At 43.5% G+C, this 25,564-nt stretch overlaps 1 protein-coding gene across 1 annotated transcript in view; it reads right to left on the bottom strand.

Moving 5' to 3' along the window:
• LOC124616479 (retinal homeobox protein Rx-like) overlaps nt 1-25,564 on the bottom strand; it is a 382,811-nt gene that overhangs the window by 27,590 nt on the left and 329,657 nt on the right. The gene's annotated exons all lie outside the window — the stretch shown is intronic.

Here is a 25,564-nt window from a genome sequence, read left to right as displayed (position 1 = left end):
GGGTCAGTGACTGTTTAGGACGTTTAAAATATCGTGTCGGACTAACTATCTTCTGGCTGCTTTTGAGTGTGAACTTGTTACAGAGACAGTCAGTAACATTGCATAAATGATGTCGGGATATTAAATACGGACTTGATACCCATTTTCCTTATTTTGAAGACAATAAACTAACTGCAAAGAAATTTTTGACATTTTTTCAAACAACTCTTGCAGACTTCGCGAACTCAAGTTAGTTTAACTAACTTTCGCTACCGAAGTTAGCTGACATTTGCGTGGTAGGTATTTAGTCGAATTTTCGTCAAAGCTGCTTTTGTCGGCTAAATCAGTATCTACCATCGCAAAATGTAGGGGCAGACAACCTGAAGCCTATTCAGGTAGGTGGGATTGTTTAAAGGATAGTGAGTGACCAACTCGCCTCGATTCCATTTTATGTTTCGTAAATTGCGTCGTTGTCAAAGTTGTGCGAGTTTTTAGCTATTATAGCCACTAAATAAAATGAGTGACATGTTCTCTTTTCAAGTTTTCGGGCGAATGCTTTCCAAATCCTACAATTCCCTGATTTCCAATTTCTTGGACGTTATGCTATCCAAGAACGGATTTAAACAAATTACTGTTATTCAAATATTAACACTTAGCCAAGTACCTTTCTCACATATGTATCTTACCATATTACGTATACTTACGTGATCTGGAGGTGGCTGTAGAATGCAGTACATTCATCCCTTTCTGATTCATTTCAGTCTGTATACATCACTATGCACTATTAATCCCTCTTTTACCTTGATATACATAACAGCATCGAATCAGAGACGCGCCAACAGAGTTCCTTTTGTTCTTCTAAGCCTTTTACAACGAACTGAAAAATTATGTCCACAACCTGTTCCCTCCTCAGCTTTGTTCGATTCAGTTAGTGCTAGTGCTCCATCTCTAGTTAACCACAAGCCGTTGCTAGTGATCTAATGTTCCTCCTTTCCTTGAGGTGTTCGTGATATAAATTTCAGATGTATGGTTAAAATGGTTCTACGCATTATGGGACATAACATCTGAGGTCATCAGTCCCATAGACTTAGAACTACTTAAACCTAACTAACCTAAGGACATCACACACATCCATGGCCGAGGCAGGATTCGAACCTGCGACTGTAGCAGCAGTGCGGTTCCGGACTGAAGCGCCTAGAATCGCTCGGCCACATCGGCCGGCTTTTCAGATGTATCATAACTGTTTTGTGGTTTGGTAACACTATCTTCTGCTTCTTCCATTTGTTTGCACCTACGTCTGGGGAAGGCGGTCTCAGTTATACTTGTCTTAGTAAAGGGTCGTCCCCTTTCTGTCTTGCCTTAATCAACTCCCTATGGTCTACCTGCGGACTCACGAAACTTCCCGGATTTGCACTTGGCCTGCTGGTACGGTCAGCCTGTGAACAGCTGCCTTTCCTCGACTGGAATGTTTTCTGCTACCAGCCATGACGCAAACCCATCCACGCGTGCAATCCATCTGGCAAACAAATGGAAAGTATCACGAGTTAAACGTAGTATGCGATTTTCAACAATTCCTTGCATTTTGACACAAGTTTTCATACTACTTTAGTCGAAAGTAAGACCACCACTATCTCCCCTTCCCAACGTACATACAGACCGACATCATCCGGCTGCTTAGAAGACCATGGAAACGATGGTACAGGTTTCGCTAAATGACAGGCTAATGACACGCATTCTCGCCGTCAGCGATAGACGATTCCATCGCTTTGTTCTGGAGGAGCGGCCTCCTCCGTTGATCATCGAGTGCGTACTTGCACATTTCGAGTATTCTCATTTCTTTGTATTTGCCTCACAGCATGGCCCCACAGTCTTCGCGCACCATACGAGGTCTGTTCAAAAAGTTCCGCAACATAGCAATTTCGCACCAGTGGTGTGTTGGAACGCAATGCGGTTGTCATCCCTTCTCACGCCTGTACTTAACGTGTAACTGCCGGAATTTCATTGTTGTATATCTGTTAGTTATTGTTCAGTACTGTATAGAGTAGAACGTTGTGTCGCACAGTTTGCGAATTTCGAGGTGGCAGATTTAGAGGAGCAAAGCGTCTGCGCTTCATTTTGTGTGAAACTCAAGAAAACCTTCATAGAGTCACGCCAAATGGTTCAGGAAGCCTACGGTGATGAGTGCTTGAGTCGTACTCGGTGCTACGAATGGTTCCCACGGCTTAAAAATGGCCGAACGGAAGTTAAAGATGACCCTCGTTCAGGAGGCCCTTCGACGTCTACCCACGACGTCAACGTAAATGTACGTGTCAGTCGAAGACTGACTGAGAGATTGCAGGAGAATGTAACATTTCGGTAGGATCATGTCATGAGATCCTGAGACGGCACCTTGGAATGCATCGTGTTCAAAAGATGGTTCAAATGGCTCTGAGCACTATGGGACTTAACATCTGAGGTCATCAGTCCCCTAGAACTTAGAACTACTTAAACCTAACTAACCTAAGGACATCACACACATCCATGCCCGAGGCAAGATTCGAACCTGCGACCGTAGCGGTCGCGCGGTTCCAGACTGAAGCGCCTAGAACCGCTCGGTCACAGCGACCGGCTGTTATTGGTACTATTTGTAATAATAAAATTGTGGTGAACGTCTTATTGGTGGTTAAAGAATTTTCGTATTTAATTAATTTCGCGTCATAGCTCGCGCGTTATGAAAATACGTCGTTTTAAGGCAACGACGCACTGAAGATTCGAGAAAAACGTGTCGTTCTTGTGAAGAATTTTTATAATTAAATATCAGTAACATATTGGCGACCCGGCCCTTGTAAGACCTTAACACAAAATTCGAGATGGTTTACTACAGAGCTTGAATATAGCGTAATCAGTAAGGGGCGACACGTTACAGTACAGTGGATGGAAAGTTCGAGTGCCGCTATACCTCTTTTTCACTTTCACGTCTTCCGTAAGCTTTTGGGACTTCGTTATGAAATTAAGTAGGAATAATTTATATAATATTTGATGTTATGTAAATATAAGTGCACTTTCTGTCAGGAGTGAGTTTGTTCGATTTTGTAGACTTTTGCACGTTGATATTCTTACTAATGGGATATGTATCTTTTCTTTCTGTCTTCTTACGTATTCACGGCTATTGAAGTTTTTATTTAAGTATACCACAGACACGACTAGCTTACGAGCAAGGGAGAAAATGTTCGTTTTAAAGGAGCAAACGTAGGAATTTTAAGCGAAAACACATTCGAGAACAAACGGTATGGTTTGTCAGCCAAATAAAGCCGACATCGCCCGATGTAGAGCGCTGAGAGCGTAAAATCACGTTAATGAGCTCGTCCCGTGTGCATGTGGCACTGTCTCTCGTGATGATGAGAATCAAATGGTTCAAATGGCTCTGACCACTATGGGACTTAACATCTGAGGTCATCAGTCCCTTAGAACTACTTAAACCTAACTAACCTAAGGACATCACACACATCCATGCCCGAGGCAGGATTCGAACCTGCGACCGTAGCGGTTGCGCGGTTCCATACTTAAGCGCCTAGAACCGCTCGGCCACACCAGTCGGCTTGATGAGAATCCCTTCCGTGTAAACGTCACCGGTAGCTGCCTCGTCCCGTGTGACCACGGCTTTAGGGAATTACTCACGTAACAGCCTACAAGTCGTGGTCGATGTTAGAGGTCAGTGACGGTAGCCACGAAACAATTTGTGAAGTGGCCAATGCTTTGGGTCTCGCGACGCGCAATGCGCCATCGGTGGCGGCAGGAGATCCAATAAGCACGGCGGCGCTGAGGAACGAGCAGGTCGCCTGGCGCCGCTGTCAGCAAGACGGAAGGCGCCTGCTCCGGAAATGAAGCCCCGAGGGGCGGGGGGGGGGGGGGGGGGGGGAGGAGGGAGAGGAGGGGAGCCGATAACCCAATCAATACAGCCACCCCGCTACATCTTTGTCCCGGCCCGGACACGCCGTATCCCGCCCAGCCCGTCGCTGCACTGATAGCCACACACAACGTTTAATTTGTCACTGAGCCACTGAACACGCGTGGCGACACTGAGAGGCATCCTCTCCATTGCAGCCACCACCATAAGCTAACCAACTAAATTACTGTGGAAGCACCAGTTTGTGCGTAGCCACGGGTCATTTTAGTACACTGCTTCTCTGTTGCTGAAAGAACAATCACTAACTGTCACAGACGTGCAGTAGTTTTCCTCGAATATGATACATAGGAAATATTTGTGGGCAAAACGGCATATTATTAAGGACGAGCTGAACAGTCATAAGCACATCCTCTGGAATATGGGAGACTGCCTCAGACGAGTTTAACTTCGGAATTACAAACGGGAAAAATGGCCCTGCGCTAGTCTGAAACAACAGAGTTCTCGATACACGAATTTTATTTGACTAAAGCTGTTTAAAAACGCTATTATTCATTAAAATTACAATACCGTGAAGGCAGAATGACCAAATGTCAAAGTGGCATGAAGCGTAAACATCCCTGGATATACAAACGATTTGCATTTCAGTGAAGGCACACTAGGCAGACAGAAGTAACGCCAACTCCATTGCGCACATAAGGAAAGATTATGCAGTGGTCTCTCATTCATATAGCGAATGTGAATGCCGTTTTCTATGAGAAGATAGTTCTATACTTAGTATCATAACAAGTCCACCGGTATGCGTCAGAGTTAGGCCACGGCAGGATTGTAGCCTATAGACACTGTGGTTTACTGATGCGTGGTATTGATAAGGATCCCACGAGTATCGAATCGATGGGCTCAGGAGGACCATACTGAATGCCACGCGCCTAGCCTCCGAGAGTACAGATGTATTGTTTGCTCTATTGAGCACAATTGCACAGCAATGTCACGTACAGGGTGACAGTTATTGAACTATATGAAATAGAATCGTCATACCTTCTGAATGGTCAGCGTTATGAGTTTCAAACTGCATGGTTGGCCGCGGGGCATGATGGGAATTAGTATCCGCATGCGCACGCAGTAACGGGCCAACTGCGGCTCAAAGGAAGTTTGTGACCGAGTTCAAGCTGAAGACAACCGGTCCAAGTGTGCTAACAACCAAGAACTTGATTCGCGCGTTTGAAAGTACTGGTAGAGTTCGTGATGACAGTGTTGGAAATGTCTGTCGTCCAAAAAAAAAAAGGGCGAAAACGCCAGGAAACATTGAGGAGACACGCGCTGTGTTTCAAACCATCTCCACGGAATCGATCAAGCGAGTTGCACAACAGGTGGGAATCAACAGGGAGACACTGCGACAAATTGTTATTGAAGACCTTCATCTCTTCCGATACAAAATTCAAACCCATCAGCCATTAAGCACCAGAGCCGTAGAACAGCGGTTGTGTCTCGCCAACTATTGTCCACAGTGTTGACGAACAGGATTCTGATGTGAATATGGTTTGGCTTACGGACGAAGCCCATTTTTATTTAGATGAGTTCGTCAGTAAGCAAACTTGGCGAATTTGGGGGACTGAGAACACGCTTTTCGCGATCGGGAAGTCTCTTCACCCTCAACGGGTGAGTGTGTGATGCGCAAAGTCCAGCCACGGAATAATCGTTGCGATATTCCTTCATGGCACGGTGACTACCAAATGGTCCGTGAAGGTTTTTGGAAGACGATTTTATTCCCATTATCCAAAGTGATCCTGATATGTGGTTGATGCAAGACGGAGTTCGACCCCATCGAAGCAGCAGTGCGTTTGATGTCCTGGAGGAGCACATTGGGAAGAGCATTCTGGCTCTGGGGTACCCCGAGATCACTGTCATGGGCCTCGATTGGCCACCATATTCTCAGGATGTGAACACATGCGACTCCTTTTTGCGCGGCTATATTAAAGACAAGGTTTACAGCAATAACCACAATACCGTTGCTGTGCTGCAAACAGCCATTCAGCATGTCATCGACAGCATCGGTATTCCGACACTTTAGCGGGTCGTGCAGAATTTCGCTACTCGTCTGCGCCTCATCATCACCAATGATGGCAGGCACATCGAACACGTCATAAACTAAATCCGAATATCTGTAGTGACGTTTACATGTTGGATAAAGTGTGTGCACGACGTAGTTTGTAACTAATTTATGTTTTTTTCATATAGTTCAATAATTGTCACACTGTACCTCGAATCACGAAATGTGCTTTTTTGCAGGAGGCACATATCCATGCAGACAATGCAACAAAGTATCTATCACAACAAAATGCCAGTACGAAGACCATTGTCGCAGGTTTCCTCGACGCGGCAGCAGAGTGAGGCGGGGCTACGGTGGTGCATGCAACGATAAAAAAGGACTTTGGAGCGACACCATGTCGTGCGTACAGCGTCACGACAGACGTATCCATCTGTGGAGGCTTCAAGGAGAACAAATCTGGTCATATTCCATTCGTCATTCTGATACGTGTCCAGCAGGTGGTGTAATGGAATAGGGTGCCTCATCACACGATCTACTTTGCTTCACACAGCCGGTATTATGGTCAGCAGGCATTCAATTTCTGATATTTGAAGCTCTCTGTAACATTGCCTGTGAACAAAGCAATGCAAGACCACATCTTGCCCATTACGTCCTGACCTGCCTCAATACAGCCAGTGTTACACGGAAAATTTGGTCATGTACTGACGTGATAGTGGCATGTCACCACTCGCCAGACCCTACGATTGACGACTTCTGCCATAGAGTGGAAGCGGCGTGGAATGATATACCATTTTCTCTCATCCAAGCCTAGTTGGACTCGATACCTACTCAGGTTAGAGTTATAGTTTCTGTCAGAGGAGCAGTTCTGTGAACTAAATATATCACTTTCTATACCCGCAATTCACCTACAAATTTAATCACGTATTCCTTCAACTATACCATGTGCAAAACAATATTTCGTGTCATTCCCTCTTTCCTGGTGATGTAGTTTTGATTGTCACTAGAATATGCCGTACTGATGCGGCATTCCTCTCCGTAGCCGAGGATGCTAACACATAAATCCGGTGGAACGCCACTTGAAGGTAACCGATTCGAACCTAAATGCTGAAAAAGAGTCGATATAAGCCCCAAACAGGGAGATGAGTTTCTGGCGTAGCGTTGCTGATCACAACACTAACAACAATATTCCACTGAATGACACCTGAGACTGCTGACGAGTGTTGTGTTACAATCATCAACAGAATATAGTAAAATGATTCACATTTTAAAATTATTTTGGCTTTCAGGAATGTAACTATACAGCCAAATCAACTTGTTATAATTACACAATAGTTAGTTTCGTTTTTCGTTGTCGTGCAATCCCACGCATGCATGAGTCCCACATGACTCTGCGACTTCATATCACTCTGAAACGAAACATAATGTGAACAATGCAAATGGCGAGGAATGAGAAATGTCAAGGAGTCATACAATGGGCAGGAATGCACAGGTCATAAAAGCAAACAAAAATAAATTTCAACACCAAGTTGCAATGTACGTTTTTTCTACCGAAATCAAAACTAGAGGTACAATTAGTGAAATACTTCGACTAACGGGTTGCCTGCACTGTCCTGAAGCCTGCTGTAGACAACCCTTAGTCTGCGCATTACGACAGGAACTGCGGCGTCTATGCCATCTCTCAAAGTCTAAGTATTTCAGAAAGTATGATATTTAGAACAGTGGGGCCAAGTATGTCATCACTAATTGTAGATCTAGTTTTCATTTCGGTAGAAATAATATACATGCCTCATTCAAAAAGAAGTAACTTTATGCTGGAAGTGATGTTTGTTTTCTTTTATAAACGGTGCATTGCTGACCATTTTATGAGCCCCTGACATAGATGTATTCCTGGTTAACTGCATAATATATGAGGTCGCATAGTTAGGTAGGACAGCCTGTATAATCTGTCTTCTTCCATTTTACATTCTAAATCTGTTTTGCCGCAAAAGAACATAGAGAAAAAGCATGTCTGAAACTTTTACCCATGTCCGACTTCGAAAATAAACTTTTGACATCAGTTTTTTCTAAAATCAGGGAGACTGTCAGACATGCCAACGTACAACAGACCTGTTTTTCTGTTACGTGCTGTGCAGGCAGCCCAGTAAATTCAGGGCGAAACTAAGCCGCTTTGAAAGTTTAAGTCGAAGGTGAGAGCTCTTGTGGATGAATTGAACGTGGCGAAACCAGTAGGCCATGCGTCGGCGGCTGGATCTACCCTCTTTATCCCTTTCATTCCACAGTGATACGTAACAACACAGCACAAAACGCTGCACTACACAATATAAATACAGACTTGACGCTTTGGAGAGGCGCAAAAAGATCACAGTGACCCTTCCAAGAGTGTTTCTCGAAATGTTTCAGATTACCACGCTCAGTAGTGCGCATAAGAGTCTGTCAGTCAGCTCATATGGTATTGCTGTAACAAAAAATAAAAGGAAAAGAGAAAGGAGAAGATCACATAAGAACAAATAATTGTTGAAGTTATTGTACTTTAATCGCAAAAGGAAAGAATTCTAGCATTAGTTAAAAATTTTCAGCCGTTAACGAATCGTTTTAAGACTATTTAGTCCACCATTACACGGGATCTTAATAGGTAATTTTTCCCGAAACAGTGTGCACCTTTTTATTCCACCACCAAAAACAAGAAGAAGAAATGTATTTTCATCATCACCATCTTCATCTTTGTATCCTTCCAGTGAGCCGCGTGGCATGTTTATGAACTACTTGCTTCCACTAGAGGTGTGATTTTATTTTCTGTAATTACATTTTTTCTAGAAATCATCAATGAAAATTGTGTTTAACTTTGTTGATATTTGTTTATTATAAGCGTCACGTAACTTAACAAAGAAAGATTTGACGGTGAGATTATTAGTTCGAAAATGTTGCTGTTGGCAGCAACAGCAATGAGAATGTGTGAAACGAACTAGTGATGCTTTAGAGTTCTTCCTCGTTAGCAACATCAGTTAAGAATTGAACCCTATCACCTACAACATTAAAATTAATGGTATGGGTTCACTTTTTCAAGCTCCTGTTAATGTTTATTTTTGTCCCCTCAATGGAGACGTGATTTACGGAAGATTCGTAGAATTCAGAATTTGACGTTTTGGAGCAGTTACAAACAAGTAGTGCAGTAGCTAATGTGTTCTTTCACCTGTCCTGGGGATCAGGTTTAATTACACGCCATACTACTGTACAGCTCAAGTACACAGTTAGCAGATACGGCTATTTGTGCTTATCACGACAAACGTTTGATATGAGTTATAACACTTGAACACATAACATCGTCCAGCACAAAGTAACAGTCGCCCGCTGGAAGCAGTGGGTCAGTGCCTAACAAGAGCATACTTGCTTGTAAAGTGAATAACATTAACTGCATTTTCCGCCAGTGTTTGACAGAAAATGTCAATAAAACTGTAACGTAAACACTTTCCTGATGTTCTGATAAAAATTATTTACATGGCCACCGTCGGATGATAAATGAATGTCACAACCACAGATAGAATGACGTACGACTTCCACAGGTATTACTGATTAGTTGACACACATTGAAACACGTATGTAACGTAGCAGCGATGGCGAGGCATTGCAGAGTCTCTGACCAGAGAGCCATTTATCGTAGTTAGTCTGCGCTTGACCGCGCGAGAGTTGCGAGCAGCAGTCTGTCGATAACAGTAGCTCACTTCAGTTGCGTCCGGTAGTCGGTCAGTAGTAGTCGTGCAGTACAGTTGCGAGCAGTCTGTCAGTGGGCAGTCTGTGAGCAGGGCAGTATGTCTGTAGTAGCAGCCCAGTGCAGTTGTGTGTGAGGAGTCGGCGAGCGTCGACATGGCATTCTGGTCAAGATGCTGAATGAGGTATATTGTTAATTAAGGTAATCATCAGATAATGTAAAGTTTATTTATTGTAATTAATTTCCAACAAGTGCCCCAATAATAATTTTGATTTCAAAGCAATTTTTACAAAAAAAAAATTATTTAATTGAACTAACGATTTCCTTCCACTTCCCTTAAAGAAAAGTTTCAGTTAAATTAAAAAAAAAAAAAATATTATTTGCAATGCAGTTCCTCCAAGCCGTGCCAACAATAAGAGCAGAAATTTGACTAGCAGTTTCAATGAGGTAAGAATTTAATTCTGATTTTTGCACAGGGCCAAAGACCGATATTTTGGTTTAATTGAGCTTACATTGTCACTGAAGTTTCATTAGCATTGAATTGTTTTTCATTATTTTCGTGAGAGCTTACACCTTGAGTCAGATTGCGATTCTCGTTTTTTATTGTCATTAAATTTAATTGCTAGGGAGGTTACGCTTGGCTCCCATTCATTTATTATTTCTGTCATTTAAAATTACGGTGGGGAGGTTACAACATAAAATGATGAAATACATAATCTTACTAAGGAATGCATTATCTTTTTATTTTACGTAGATATCTTTACATTTAATACAAAATGAAAAGCAAGTATTTTTTATGTTATGAAGAAGTTATTAAATTTAATGAAATGCTGAAGAATGAAGTTCAGTTACCATTGTAATCTTTCATTTGCACTTTTTATCAAAAGGATAAAAGAAAATTGTGTTTTGCAAGATTGACATATTTCCTTTTTTGGAGAAAATCCAGTCAATGGTTGTGCAATAAATTTTATTGTCCGAATAGATTGCATATATTTAAACATTGGTAATAAATGCAATTTGTATGGACAATTAAATTTCTTGAAATTGTGTTTGGTCGTTTAAAACTGTGCTGTAATTCTGTGTCATTTGTTTATGGATTTCGAGAATTTCCTTTAGTGTATTTTTCAGTTTTCCTTAAGAGTAAGTGAAACGTTAGAATATGCAGGGTGACACGCGGAAAACGGATGGCTCTTAACTGCATAGTACTGAGAGAGCGGTAGTGGGAGAAGATCAGTGAGGGGGGGGGGGGGGAGGGGGCTGTCGTTCTTCTCGTTCTTCTCCACACAAAATGACATTTCAGTTACAATGGAGCAGTGGGATTTGCAACATCGTTTGTACGGCTAAGACAGTTTAGCCAAAATGGTGAGTCTGTTACAGTGTTGCAGTGGATGTTTCACGTACAATTCTATTTCGGTCGACATGGAGTTGTTCCGAGTCTTAAAACAATTCTCAAATGTGTGGAATACTTCTGATCAAGTGGTAATATAATGGATAAGAAGCGTACAGCCCCGAGATGTAGTGCAACGACGCCAGGAGGTGTTGCTAGAGTAAGGGAAGCGACAGTCAGAGGCCCAGGACGCTCAAAATGGTTCAAATGGCTCTGAGCACTATGGAACTTAACATCTGAGATCATCAGTCCCCTAGAACTTAGAACTACTTAAACCTAACTTACCTAAGGACATCACACATATCCATGCCTGAGGCAGGATTCGAACCTGCGACCGTAGCAGTCGCGCGGTTCCAGACGAACAGGACGCTCAGCTAGACGTCAGACTAGTGACTAGCAACCAACCATGAATCGCTTAGACGAATTTCATATACATTAAAATTCCATCCGTACAAACTTCTTAATGTGCAAAAACTGTAGCCAGCTGATTTTTCTGTACGTGAAGCCTTTGCTTGCAGAATGCAAGTGATTTTGTGTGATAATGTGATTTTCTCGATGAGCGATGAAGCTCATTTTCATTTACGCAAGACCGTCAAGAAACAAAACCAGAGTTATTGGATTCCTGAGCATCCACACCTTATTCACTAGCGAACCTTACGCTCTCAAATAGTGACAGTTTAGTGTGCTTTTGGCTCTTTCGACGCTACTGAGCAGTAATTTTTTGAAGAAAATGGGGCCACAGTCACGGTTAATTTGGTTCGCTTCATTCATATGCTTGGAACGTTCTTGAAACCAGAATTGAGAGGACGAAGATTCCCGTTAAAAGACGTATGTGGTGTCTGTTCTTTAGGACATGTCGGAAAGGACAGACACATTTTGATCCCGCAACCATTATGAATCAAGACAAAAAGGTATGACTGACATCTTTTAGAGGCACAAAGTCGTGACGGACATTAGCTTCTAGTGGGCATTGATTTAAATCAATGAGGAAGCTGCAAATTTGTGCCAGACCGTGATCCAAACCCAGGTCTCCCGCTCACTAGGAAGATGCGCTGACTACTGCTCCATCTGGACACAAGCAGAGTGTGGCTAAGTTGAGAATTTGGGTAGGACGAGATGGCGCAGACATAAGCGCATCTGCCAAGTAAGCACGGTACCTGGATTCGAATTCCAGTCTGGTACAAATTTTCAACTTCCCTACTTAAATCAATGCCCATTAGCAGCTAATGTCAGTCATGTCTTTGTGCCTCTAAAAGATTTTTGGATCCAACATGATGGCGATGCATCACACACCGCGAACGATTCAACGTCAGTTCTCTGACACATATTTCCTGGCCAGATTGTCTCACGTTCTGGCACGAGATCTCCACACTTATTTGTTTCTGGCTTTCTTCTCTCTGTGTGTGTGTGTGTGTGTGTGTGTGTGTGTGTGTGTGTGTGTGGGAGGAGGGAGGAGGGAGGGGCGGGGGACCTTAAGAGTCGTGCCAATAACCACAATCCACGAAATTTGGACCAGTTGAAGAATGCAATCATTCAAGAAATTGCCGCCGTCCGTGCAGAGACACTGGTCGATGTGATGGGGGATTTGGTGAAGAGACTTGAATCGTGCATTCGAAATGAATCACCTCTACGACACTATTTTTATAAGTCTAACCAACATGTAATGGCAAGTAATGAGCTTCGATTTATTGTAAGTAAATATGTATTAATTTTAAAATTGACCGAGTATTGATTATTTAAAAACTGTCCGTCTCGCTAGTGTCACTCTGCACATCATATCGGTAGAGTTCTGTTAAAGGTATTCCACTAAGGTTCAGTGCGTCTTTTCTAGTCTACAGTTTCTCTCAGGTTCGGACAGGTTGACTGTCACGGATCTACTTGACCGACCAACCTACATTTGTTCAAAAAATGGTTCACATGACTCTAAGGACCATGGGACTTAACATCTGAGGTCATCAGTCTCCTAGACTTACAACTACTTAAACCTAACTAACCTAAGGACATCACACACATCCATACCCGAGACAGGATTCGAACCTGCGACCGTAGCAGCAGCGCGGTTCCGGACTGAAGCACCTAGAACCGCTCGGTCACAGCGGCCGGCTCGTACATTTGTCCAGAGATCTTAAATAACACTTAATACAACGTCAGGATAGTATTTCCATTTTAGTATGAGTAATACAAGATGGCCTGTATCCCACCAGACCTTCATCTATGGTTAATTAAGCAATAGAATGGTGCGCTTGAGAGAAACCAACTCCTCCCCTCGGCAGCGTTTCGCGCCGCAGACATCCCGTCGCCCGCGCCGTCGTCATCTTCAGGCAGATCCTAGCCGCCCTTTTGGCCCCTTTCACCGCTTTCCAACCCCATCCCCACCACATAGTGCCTTGATTACGCCACCCGGCTTCCATAATCTCCACGCCGTATAAACAAGGATGTCAGTTAGAAATTTCCTGGCAAATAAAGCTCGTTTCGGAGCTAATCTCTACTAACAGCTCATTATGAGCGGCAGACAAAAGCGGCTCTTTAATGAGTTCGCGTAGTTCCGTGTGCCAACACTAGGCCGTCTTTAATGGGACTGTTAATTCAACGCTTGCGCACTACTAACGTCGTGGTAATTCCAATTTCAATTAGGCGGCGGGCGGCTGCGGCTGAACGCACTCGCCTTGGCGCTGGCAGGAGTAATCGCCGGCGAAATGACTGACGACGACAAATTAATTAGCGCGCCTTGCAAGGATACGCCAGACCCCGCCGCCTTCCAGCACACAGCCAGTCGGCGCGGAGTGGGGGAACTCGGTAGAGGGAGAGAGAGAGAGAGAGAGAGAAGTAGCGGTAGCGAACTTCCAACAGCTGCCTCTCAGCCGTCCTCGTCTACACCTTAGGTTTTCGGTGACTTGTGCACTGCAAATAAATCGTATCAAGCCGTTAACAAACACACTGATGGAAAAATCGCACCACCAAGGAGTTTTGCGACATAAACGAAAGTTGATAGGCCTGTTTCCACACCTGGAAGGTGACGTCTGTTCGGATTTGGCGCCAATCGCAGAAGAGTGGCGCTAGTAACGCCACTATGGGGATGCAAGTAAGGTTTACTTTAAATATACGTTGTAACGGTCGTGAGCGTTAGCTACGTTTGAGATTGGACGCGGTTAGTTGATGTTAGTCGAGAATGCCTTTAAGGCGACAAAGAGGCCAATATGAGCACCTCATTGAGTTTGAACGAGTTGATGTAATAGGGCTATGAGAAGCTGGATGTCCCTTCTGCGACACTGCAGAAAGACTTGACAGGAATGTAGCCACTGCACTACATGATTGCTGGCAGTGGTGGTCATGGGAATCTACGGTCGCCAGGTGCCCCGATTCCGCACGGTCACGTGACGCTACCGACAGCGAAGACCATCGTGTTCAGCTCATGACTCTGGTGCATCGTTCTTCATCTGCAGCAGCAGTCTGAGCAGCAATGACACCACAGTGACGCAACGGTTACTTCAAGGACAGCTCCGAGGCAGATGCCGTGTAGCGTCAGTTCCACTGACCCCAAACCACGGCCTTTTCCTAGCCGGCCGAAGTGGCCGTGCGGTTAAAGGCGCTGCGGTCTGGAACCGCCAGACTGCTACGGTCGCAGGTTCGAATCCTGCCTCGGGCATGGATGTTTGTGATGTCCTTAGGTTAGTTAGGTTTAGCTAGTTCTAAGTTCTAGGGGACTGATGACCTCAGTAGTTGAGTCCCATAGTGCTCAGAGCCATTTTTGAACGGCCTTTTCCGACTTCAGTGGTGTCAAGCGAGAGTTCATTGGAGGGCAGGGTGGAGGTCTGTTGCGCTTTCTGATGAAATCTAGTTCTGTCTCGGTGCTAGTGATGGCCGTGTGTTTGTTCGAAGGAGATCAGTTGAGAACCTACACCCAACCTGTCTGCATGCTAGATACAAAGGACCTACAACTGGGGTGCAACTTCGTGCCTGCTCGTGGTTATGTGGCACACCCAGACTGTAAATCTGTACATCAGTCTGGTCATTCGATCTGTTGTGCTGCCATTCACGAACAGCATTCGAGGGGGTGTTTTCCAGCAGGATAAGGCTCGCCAACATACCACCGTGATAACACAACATGCGCTACAGAATGCCGACATGCTGCCTTGGCCTGCTCGATCACCAGAGTTTCACATTTGCAAAGGCTTATCTCGCGCTTACATTAACTTGTGATCTTACAATGACAGTCACTTAAATATGTTACCTAGTTATATGTACTCTGCATTAATTACTTCTGATGTTGCGATTTTTTCCCTTCAGTGTAGTATCAAGCCGTTACAATTACCGTCATCATTGATCTACGATAGCGTGCTTTAAAGTAATGTCTCCGAATATTTTATGTGAAAACTCTTAAAACTTTTTAAATGGAACAAATGTTGTTAACATTCTACGTCTTTGTTCTTCATGTGCACATCTTTATTTCTCAACATAGTCATCCTGTCGAGGAACACATTTCTCCCAGTAACAGACCACTTTCATGATACCATCACTGGAGATTGATTCGTTCACGGAGCCAGAACATCACCTCTGTTTGCACTGCTTCATCACTGTCAAAGCGAATTTTTCCAGGATTCTTTTTTAAATTTTGGAAACAGCGAAAATCGGATGGGGCAAAGTCGGGACTGTATGGAGGATAACCCATGACATTGGACCATATGTTGCAGCGCTCGTCTGTGCCGAAAGAGGGTGTGTTCTGTGCTTGGAGAACTCTTCAAAATCGTGACTTCAGTTTTCTAAGGGTCTTGAGTACCTTGCAGTGTTTATGGCGCTGCCTTTAGGTATGAATTCCAAATGCATTACACAATGAACATCCCTGAACACTGTGAACATGCCTTGGCTGCTGACGTCTTGGTCTTGAACTCTTTTTGCGTCCGTCATCCTTTGAGGCAGAATTCCATTAATGCTCCGTTGTTTTCGGGGTCAAAATAGTGAACCCAACTTGAATCACCTGCCACGTCACCCTCACGTTCAACAGTCTCCTCTGTTTCACGTCAGAAGAGAGCATCTGAGGCGCCCGCCCTGCACACAGTTTCTGTAATTCTAGCCTGTGCACGCCCTCGTAAAAACACCACATTTAACTGAGAACTGTGTTATCTGACGTTTTTTCGGATAGGTTCATCAACCCGATTCGTCCAATCCGAGTTCTAACACTCATGCTTCAAAATGGTTCAAAAGGCTCTGAGCACTATGGGACTTAACATTTGAGGTCATCAGTCCCCTAGAACTTAGAACTACTTAAACCTAACTAACCTAAGGACATCACACACATCCATGCCCGAGGCAGGCCCGTTTGCTTCATTACGAGCAAAAACAATCCGATGTTGCACATTACTGATGTCGGTACAATCATCACCGTACACAGCTTTCATCAGCAGCCACGACAGTAAGTTGCTTCTGGAGAAGACGATGGTGGCAATCTGAAAACGATCCAAGAGTGTTGTGGCAACAAAACTTCTTTCTCACATTTTAATTTTTTTCTGTTTACACTTTTCCCAGGTCAACATATAATTCTGTGTAATTTTTCTAATTTACTCTTGACTTTCGCTGGCTGTGGTGGCCGAGCGGTTCTAGGCGCTTCATTTCTTGAGTCTTTCTAACGCACTGTAAACACACAATTGTTATTGTGCTTTTTTTGACACTATGTATTTCCCGTTAATGCAAAACAAAAACTCTTTCGTATTTTCAGACTTCCCTGTACGCTGAAGCTGGCTATGTAATTCCCCCTCAAAACCTCAAACTTCAAAATGTCGATACAATTGTAAGTTTCCTTGTATATTTGACGTATTTCAGCATCATAGTTTGATAGGTACTATCCAGAATTTAAAAAATAGAAATGCCTAAACTCTTCGTCTTAAGTGTCCGGATGCTCGGTGTTCAGCAGGAATGGATGACTGTATTTAATTTAGCTTGATTTTGGTGAATGAAGCTCAGACCTGCACTACCTCACAATGATGTGTTTAACTAAACTGAACAGCCGTATGGCTGTCGTAATGGATGGCACTGTATACTCGTAGCTTAGTCGATGATTTGATAATGAGCTTAGAGGTCGAAAAGAGTCATCAATAAATAACATTAATATCGCAACGGTTTTTTGAAATTTATAGCATAATTTGCTAAACCGTACAGCTTCTGACGTCATTACTTCCAGAATCCATGAAATTACTAGTTTGATAAAGTTACTTTCACTTTCAGTTTCTTTTCTCTTGAAAAAGAACATGAATCTTGCAGCATCAAAAGTACGTAGTCTCCATTTCGTTACTATATCGTTCTACGTAGGCTACAAAAACAGATATATCTCGAATTTCCCGAACGGTCACAAATGATTATGAATCCTCTATCAAACGCAATTTTCACTTTGTCATTTTTTCTAATCTCTGATAGAGCCACTGCAAAGACTTAATTGGAGCTTTGACTCAAAACCCTATTGCGACAGAAGTTAGGAACAAATGTCGTCCCCAGCAACTTACAGAGCGGAACGTTCTCTAATCGTTACGATCTCGGCGGCACACGAGCTCGCGTGCACAGAGCTATGCATAAACACGTCCGCACTCCACGAGAGGCGGAAGTGGGACGATTCCAGTTGTGCCCCCAAGTCAAACGTAGTAACAATTACGAGTATAAAACTGAAAGAGGCAAAAACATTCTGTTTAGGCAGCTAGAATGTAACCAGTAAACTGCGTGACAACAGATGGGGTGTTTATTGAATAGGATAAATATGAGAAATACAGCGGTTGAAACAGTCTACTCACGATTGAAACTCAGTTAACGAGATCCATGGTAAAGCATTTTGTGTCTGTTGCACGTACAGGAAGGGTCGAAACAGATTTAGGAGGAAAGTGAAGAACTAGTGCAATATATGAAAGTGAACATAACTTTAATTATCTCGAAAAATGAAGATGCAGCTCAATGAAAGATGGTAGTGCTGTTGAATAATATGGACTGTAACGTATAAGTAAGTAATAGCAGATGCAGTTGCTTAAGATCCTGAGACAAACGAATGTATTAGTTGGCCTATGTTACACTTGGAAACTTTTAAATGAGACGCTAGACTTCGTGACCCATTTGACGATTCGAATCACAACGTACAAATCATGATGAATACGCCAAACTTGAAAAGAGTAAACTGGAAGACACACTAGACACAAACTCAGACACTAAGTCCGAACCGACTATAAGATCCTAAATTCCAAGGGCTATTTGCAAAATATTTGGTGCAAGAATCATTTTTAGAGACGGAAATAAAGAATTAGAGAGGCAATAGTGGAAAGGACACTGATCAGAGTAAATATTTAAAGATATCGAAGTGACAAAGTAGCACAAAAATATGTGAAAACAAAGCAGCAGTTTAAATGACAGCAAAAAATGAAAGCAGTAATTTTGTGGGAAAAACACATAAAACAAGTGATGAAGAAACCATTAGATGTACTGGAATACTGCATAAAATTTCAAAATATGAAAAAGCAAGGTTTTCAGTATAACAATTACAGATCAGGAACCACTGTCAAGCGCGAACGAAACAGTAAGTAACAAATTCACGAATCGCTCGCAGGAAGATTAGTGGTAAGAGTTGTGGTGATACAGAAGAAAGAGTTGATTTAGTTCAACGAAATGTGCTCTAAAAGAATGAAAGTAAATAGTAAATAAGACAATAGCATCCGATGAAATTCTTTTGAAGATACGGAAATCATTGGAATAGTGACAAAGTTAAAAATCATATCTCTCAGGCATAAGCAGGTGCATACCTTTCAGCACTAAAGAAAACCTAGACCGGTGAACGTGAGGAACATCGATCAACCCACTGAAAACTGTTGACTAGAAGAACATGGTGAAGAAAACTGAAGAGGTATCTTGTCGGTGCTCGGTGTGTTCTTGAAGCCAGCAAAAAATACGCACTGAAGATGCATGTATCTATATACTGGAGAAAAAAATATTCGGAAAAGCTGTGTTTCACGACAGTTGTGATTTTGGACAAGCTTTCAGCTATATAATTGCAAAACGAAAGAAAAGTTTGAATTTTCAAAAAGAATGATGCTGAGATAACGTAGTGCTTAAGTAAATTTAATATTCTCAAAAAGCAAGTCAAAATAACAAAACTGGAAAAAAACGTTCCTCAAAGACGAATGTCTGTAGACAGACAGGGAGCTTTTCGAATCAGTTTTTTTAAAATGTTGCAGAGGAGTGATGAAAGAAAAGTTGCCAGGAGAAATGATGATACTTTTAGGTAAAACTAATATCCACGACGTACAATAGAACTATTTTACGGCCTCTGCAACAGTGATAACAGCACGCTGCTAAAACCCAAACTGAAAATTAAGACAGAATAGCGTAATCGGTTCATGAAAAATTATGTTTAGTGGACTGCACCATCTGTGGGCATTGAGAAGGGTACTTGTGTGGAGAACGCAATCAGCGTCTTTTCGAGATTTCAAGAAAGAACGAGCTAATTATTGCATTTAACAAAGTACGAAGAACAACTGTGATAAAGTATTTACCTACAAGTGTTATGGCGATATACAGACTTTAAAATGTAGTATCCTAGATTTAAGAATTCCAAGACGTATTATTTATTTGTGTGTGTGTGTGTGTGTGTGTGTGTGTGTGTGTGTGTGTGGAGGGGAAAGTGGAGGAGGATGTTGATGTGCAATGATAAACAGATTTGGGGTTCGTATTAGAACACAGCTTGTGCAATATAATATTGTAGATTTTCATGCACTGTAGGCTTGCTGACCAGATGATGGTGTCTAGAAGTGGGGTTGTCTACTTTGTAGCTTTTTGGAGGCACGAATTTCGAGAATTTTCTGAAAAGAATGTGATTTGAGAAAATAAAAGAGTTTAAAATTTAATTTCTGTTGTTTTTTTACACCGTTGTCTTATTTCACACGAAGTGATCTATTTTACTTCTTACAGCAGAAGTTCATTCATCCTCTCTTTACATTAGCAAAAATTAAAACAAGTGGTCTTTACGTGCCATCATTAATAACACGGTACTGCAGCATAATAATGTAGACTACCTTACTACAGTGCTGTTTACTGAAGCTATACCTTGTAAAAAACACAGAAAATTCGCACCAAACGTAACGTCTCACAAATAAAAATTTAAAGTTGGCCTAGCTTTTACCCTTCAGATGAAAGTCTTATCTTAAGCTTATTTAATTAGTAACTGCGCTCTTCAGCATATAACGTATTAGCTTGGGTAAGTTGATTAAAAGGCCCACACATCCGCGCTCTCGTCGCTGATTGTCAGTCGTTCTATGATAGCAGCTCCGCTTGCGGTAACCTGAAAATTTTGGTCTACCGTTATCAGATTGTGATAATCTTCTCTGACTTGAAGACGGATTTTCAAGCAAATTGTAATATGGAGCCCGCGTCCCTCTATAGGCCAGCGGAGAGTACTAAGGGCTTGCGTCAAGTAACCTGCGTGCTGCCCCATTGCAAGGAAAAGGTACTAGCAGCGCCGAACGTTGTGAAGGCAAACAAAAACGAAGTATCTCTCTCGCAAGTAATCATCAAAGTACTCTGCCGATTGAGAGCAACATGTCTTAATTGAAGTTAACGGATGATCCCACAAGTTGTTCAGAGGATAAGCTTTGAGATGGTCAGCCAGCCTAATTTCAATAGATTATTTCAGAGCACAGAATTACTTTTGATGCAAATACAGTTTACATGCGTAAACATAAATATTTACATAATTATTGTTCTTATTTTCTACTCAGTAGAACGTTTTTCTTCAGGATCATAGCCAACAGCTTCCTGTTATTGCTGATATGCGTTAATGTTATTTATGAATAACAGAAACATTTTTATATAATTTCGCCCATGTATTAAAGCGATGGTTGATATTTTTTGTGTTTTTTTCAGGTTTCGTTTTCTAGAGTAAACTGCATTTTCTAGCGCTCTATGATAAATCTGTATTGTTTTCTTTTTATATTTACTAAAACGTCCCTCTGTTTCACGTTACAAATCAACCATTCCCGGTAAAACCGGAATTAAACACTGACAGTTTCAACTTTGTTATAAATACTGTTTATTTTTAAGAAATCGACAGGAGGATAACTATGTAGAACGAAAATGTTCCGTAATTGCGCGGCCCTTTATACACTCCTGGAAATTGAAATAAGAACACCGTGAATTCATTGTCCCAGGAAGGGGAAACTTTATTGACACATTCCTGGGGTCAGATACATCACATGATCACACTGACAGAACCACAGGCACATAGACACAGGCAACAGAGCATGCACAATGTCGGCACTAGTACAGTGTATATCCACCTTTCGCAGCAATGCAGGCTGCTATTCTCCCATGGAGACGATCGTAGAGATGCTGGATGTAGTCCTGTGGAACGGCTTGCCATGCCATTTCCACCTGGCGCCTCAGTTGGACCAGCGTTCGTGCTGGACGTGCAGACCGCGTGAGACGACGCTTCATCCAGTCCCAAACATGCTCAATGGGGGACAGATCCGGAAATCTTGCTGGCCAGGGTAGTTGACTTACACCTTCTAGAGCACGTTGGGTCGCACGGGATACATGCGGACGTGCATTGTCCTGTTGGAACAGCAAGTTCCCTTGCCGGTCTAGGAATGGTAGAACGATGGGTTCGATGACGGTTTGGATGTACCGTGCACTATTCAGTGTCCCCTCGACGATCACCAGTGGTGTACGGCCAGTGTAGGAGATCGCTCCCCACACCATGATGCCGGGTGTTGACCCTGTGTGCCTCGGTCGTATGCAGTCCTGATTGTGGCGCTCACCTGCACGGCGCCAAACACACATACGACCATCATTGGCACCAAGGCAGAAGCGACTCTCATCGCTGAAGACGACACGTCTCCATTCGTCTCTCCATTCACGCCTGTCGTGACACCACTGGAGGCGGGTTGCACGATGTTGGGGCGTGAGCGGAAGACGGCCTAACGGTGTGCGGGACCGTAGCCCAGCTTCATGGAGACGGTTGCGAATGGTCCTCGCCGATACCCCAGGAGCAACAGTGTCCCTAATTTGCTGGGAAGTGGCGGTGCGGTCCCCTACGGCACTGCGTAGGATCCTACGGTCTTGGCGTGCATCCGTGCGTCGCTGCGGTCCGGTCCCAGGTCGACGGGCACGTGCACCTTCCGCCGACCACTGGCGACAACATCGATGTACTGTGGAGACCTCACGCTCCACGTGTTGAGCAATTCGGCGGTACGTCCACCCGGCCTCCCGCATGCCCACTATACGCCCTCGCTCAAAGTCCGTCAACTGCACATACGGTTCACTTCCACGCTGTCGCGGCATGCTACCAGTGTTAAAGACTGCGATGGAGCTCCGTATGCCACGGCAAACTGGCTGACACTGACGGCGGCGGTGCACAAATGCTGCGCAGCTAGCGCCATTCGACGGCCAACACCGCGGTTCCTGGTGTGTCCGCTGTGCCGTGCGTGTGATCATTGCTTGTACAGCCCTCTCGCAGTGTCCGGAGCAAGTATGGTGGGTCTGACACACCGGTGTCAATGTGTTCTTTTTTCCATTTCCAGGAGTGTATATCCTCACTTTGCTTCTAGGCGGCTCATCGCTTCCGATTTCTACGGGAATCAAGGAGGACACTAATCGCATATGCAAACAAAGCGATCGAAATAAGGTAACGCCTGATAGTCATGCAACGAAACGCCTAGGCTTGCTTATGATAGTCAATACGCGTGGTCGTCAAACATTTTTACTCAAGAGCAATACTGTGAGGAAGAAATTGGTGTTTAACGTCCCTTCGACTACGAGGTCATGAGAGACGGAGCATAGTCTCGGGTTGGATAATGACGGGGGAGAAAATCGGCCGTGTCCTTTCAACAAATCGATTCCGGCATTTGCCTGAAACAATTTAGGGGAATCAAGGAGAACCTAAATCAGGATGGACGGACGCGGTTTTGAACCGTCGTCTTCCTGAATGTGTGTTAACCACTGCGCCATCTCGCTCAGTGCCAATACTGCTACTGCGAGCAGTACTTCGAGTTTCATATGTTGCGAAGTTGCTGCCAGTTGGTAACGCACATACATTAATATGTTATGAGCATCCATAGACTAGCTAAGTACGGGAACGACAAGTTGATAACCCCCCCCCCCCCTCCACCTCGAGTAGCTACTGATCGTTAAAACTCGGCGTAGCTCGGGACGTTTCATGTCCACTGTTGTCTGTTTCGGATTGCTGCTGCCTCCAGCGACTCCATTGTTGTGACGCAGTAATTGTCTGACGAAGCGTTTTCGTGTTGGCTACTGGCCATGAAAATTGCTACACCACAAAGATGACGTGCTACAGACGCGAAATTTAACCGACAGGAAGAAGATGCTGTGAAATGCAAATGATTAGATTTTCAGAGCATTCACACAAGGTTGGCGCCGGTGGCGACACCTACAACATGCTGACATGACGAACGTTTCCAACCGATTTCTCATACACAAACAGCAGTTAACCGGCGTTGCCTGATGAAACGTTGTTGTGATACCTCGTGTAAGGAGGAGAAATGCGTACCATCAGATTTCCGACTTTGATAAAGGTCGGATTGTAGCCTATCGCGATTGCCGTTTATGGTATCTCGACATTGCTGCTCGCGTTGGTCGAGTTCCAATGACTGTTAGCAGCTTATGGAATCGGTTGGTTCAGGATGGTAATACAGAACGCCATGCTGGATCCCAACGGCCTCGTATCACTACGAGCAGTTGAGATGACAGGCATCTTATCCACATGGGTGTAACGGATCGTGCAGCCACGTCTCGATCCCTGAGTCAACAGATGGGGACGTTTGCAAGACAACAACCATCTGCCCGAACAGTTCGACAACATTTGCAGCAGCATGGACTATCAGCTGGGAGACCAAGAATGCGGTTACGCTTGACGCTGCATCACAGATAGAAGCGCCTGCGGTGGTGTACTCAACGATGAACCTGGGTGCACGAATGGCAAAATGTCATTTTTTCGGATGAATCCAGGTTATGTCTACAGGATCATGATGGTCGCATCCGTGTTTGGCGACATCGTGGTGAAAACACATTGGAAGCGTGTATTCATCATCGCCATACTGGCGTATCACCCGGCGTGATGGTATGGGGTGCCATTAGTTACACGTCTCGGTCACCTCTTGTTCGCATTGACGGCACTTTGAACAGTGGACGTTACATTTCAGATGTGTTACAACCCGTGGCTCTATCCTACATTTCAGCAGGATAATGCACGACCGCATGTTGCAGTACCTGTACGGGCCTTTTTGGATACAGAAAATGTTCGACTGCTGCCCTGGCAGCACATTCTCCAGATCTCTCACCAACTGAAAACGTCTGGTCAACGTTGGCCGAGCATCTGGCTCGTCACAATACGCCGGTCACTACTCTTGATAAACTGTGGTATCGTGTTGAAGGTGCATGGGCAGCTGTACCTGTACACGCCATCCAAGCTCTGTTTGACTCAATGCCCAGGCGTATCAAGGCCGTTATTATGGCCGGAGCTGGTTGTTCTGGGTAGTGATTTCTCAGGATCTATTCACCCAAATTGCGTGAAAATGTAATCACATGTCAGTTCTAGTATATTTGTCCAATGACTACCCGTTTATCATCTGCATTTCTTCTTGGTGTGGCAATTTTAATAGCCAGTAGTGTATGATTAACAAAAGCAATTATATTTATATTTGAATGCATAATGCCGTATGAGACCTGTTCACAAACGTTTACAAAATCTTTTGAATGTCATCTTTTCATTGCGTTGTATTAGAATAGTCTTAATTTAATTTCATATGCCTTGCTACTTATAGTACAGTATTGTAATGTCGAAACCACAGTCAAATCCAGATCCATAGGCAATGTCGGCAGCGAAGTAAAACAGTCAGTACTGAAAGCACGCTTATTGATAACACCAAAGTACACTAAGAACGGAACTAATTTCAGGACAGAGTGTGCACGTATTTATACAGATATCGAAATATCCAGAAAATACAAACGTTACACACTTAGGGTATTTCAGGACCTTCCATAAGTGATAAAAAATTAAGGAACAAATAAATAGGGTTTTTTTGGGTTTGAATTGGCGACTGCGACCGGATATACTAAGCAATAGACCACATCGTAGGCACTGCAGTTAGTGACAATATGTACTGTGTTTGCAGATTATCGTCTTTATAATGAGCATTCACGAATACACGTTAATTCCGTGTCAAAATTTGGATCATAATAGCCAATCGGTACGAGTCATGCAGGCCCGTTAGTCTCCAGTACTGGAAAAGAAACAATAAGACATTCCCCCGTCTCACATCCTCTAAAAACGCACTGGCTGCGTTTACTCTCCGACTCTGAAGTAAGCGGGAACGTTACTTAGCTCACAGCTGCACTCACGAACGTCAATTAAAATTAAGCACATCTTAAAATGTCACTGCCTCTGTAAGTATTTTTGTTTTCTACTAAGCATAAGAACTACACTCCTAAGAAATTCTTAACGTCAGTTGACGGTTTTTGGATTCGGCTGTTATTTGAGAGTATTGTTCAAATGTGTGTGAAATCTTAAGGGACTTTGTAGGG

This window comes from Schistocerca americana, chromosome 5 (genome assembly GCF_021461395.2).
Source record: "Schistocerca americana isolate TAMUIC-IGC-003095 chromosome 5, iqSchAmer2.1, whole genome shotgun sequence".
In the NCBI taxonomy this organism is placed as follows: domain Eukaryota; kingdom Metazoa; phylum Arthropoda; class Insecta; order Orthoptera; family Acrididae; genus Schistocerca; species Schistocerca americana.
The sequence above is the reverse complement of the archived record's forward strand: the minus strand, read 5'-3'. Positions and strand labels throughout refer to the sequence as shown.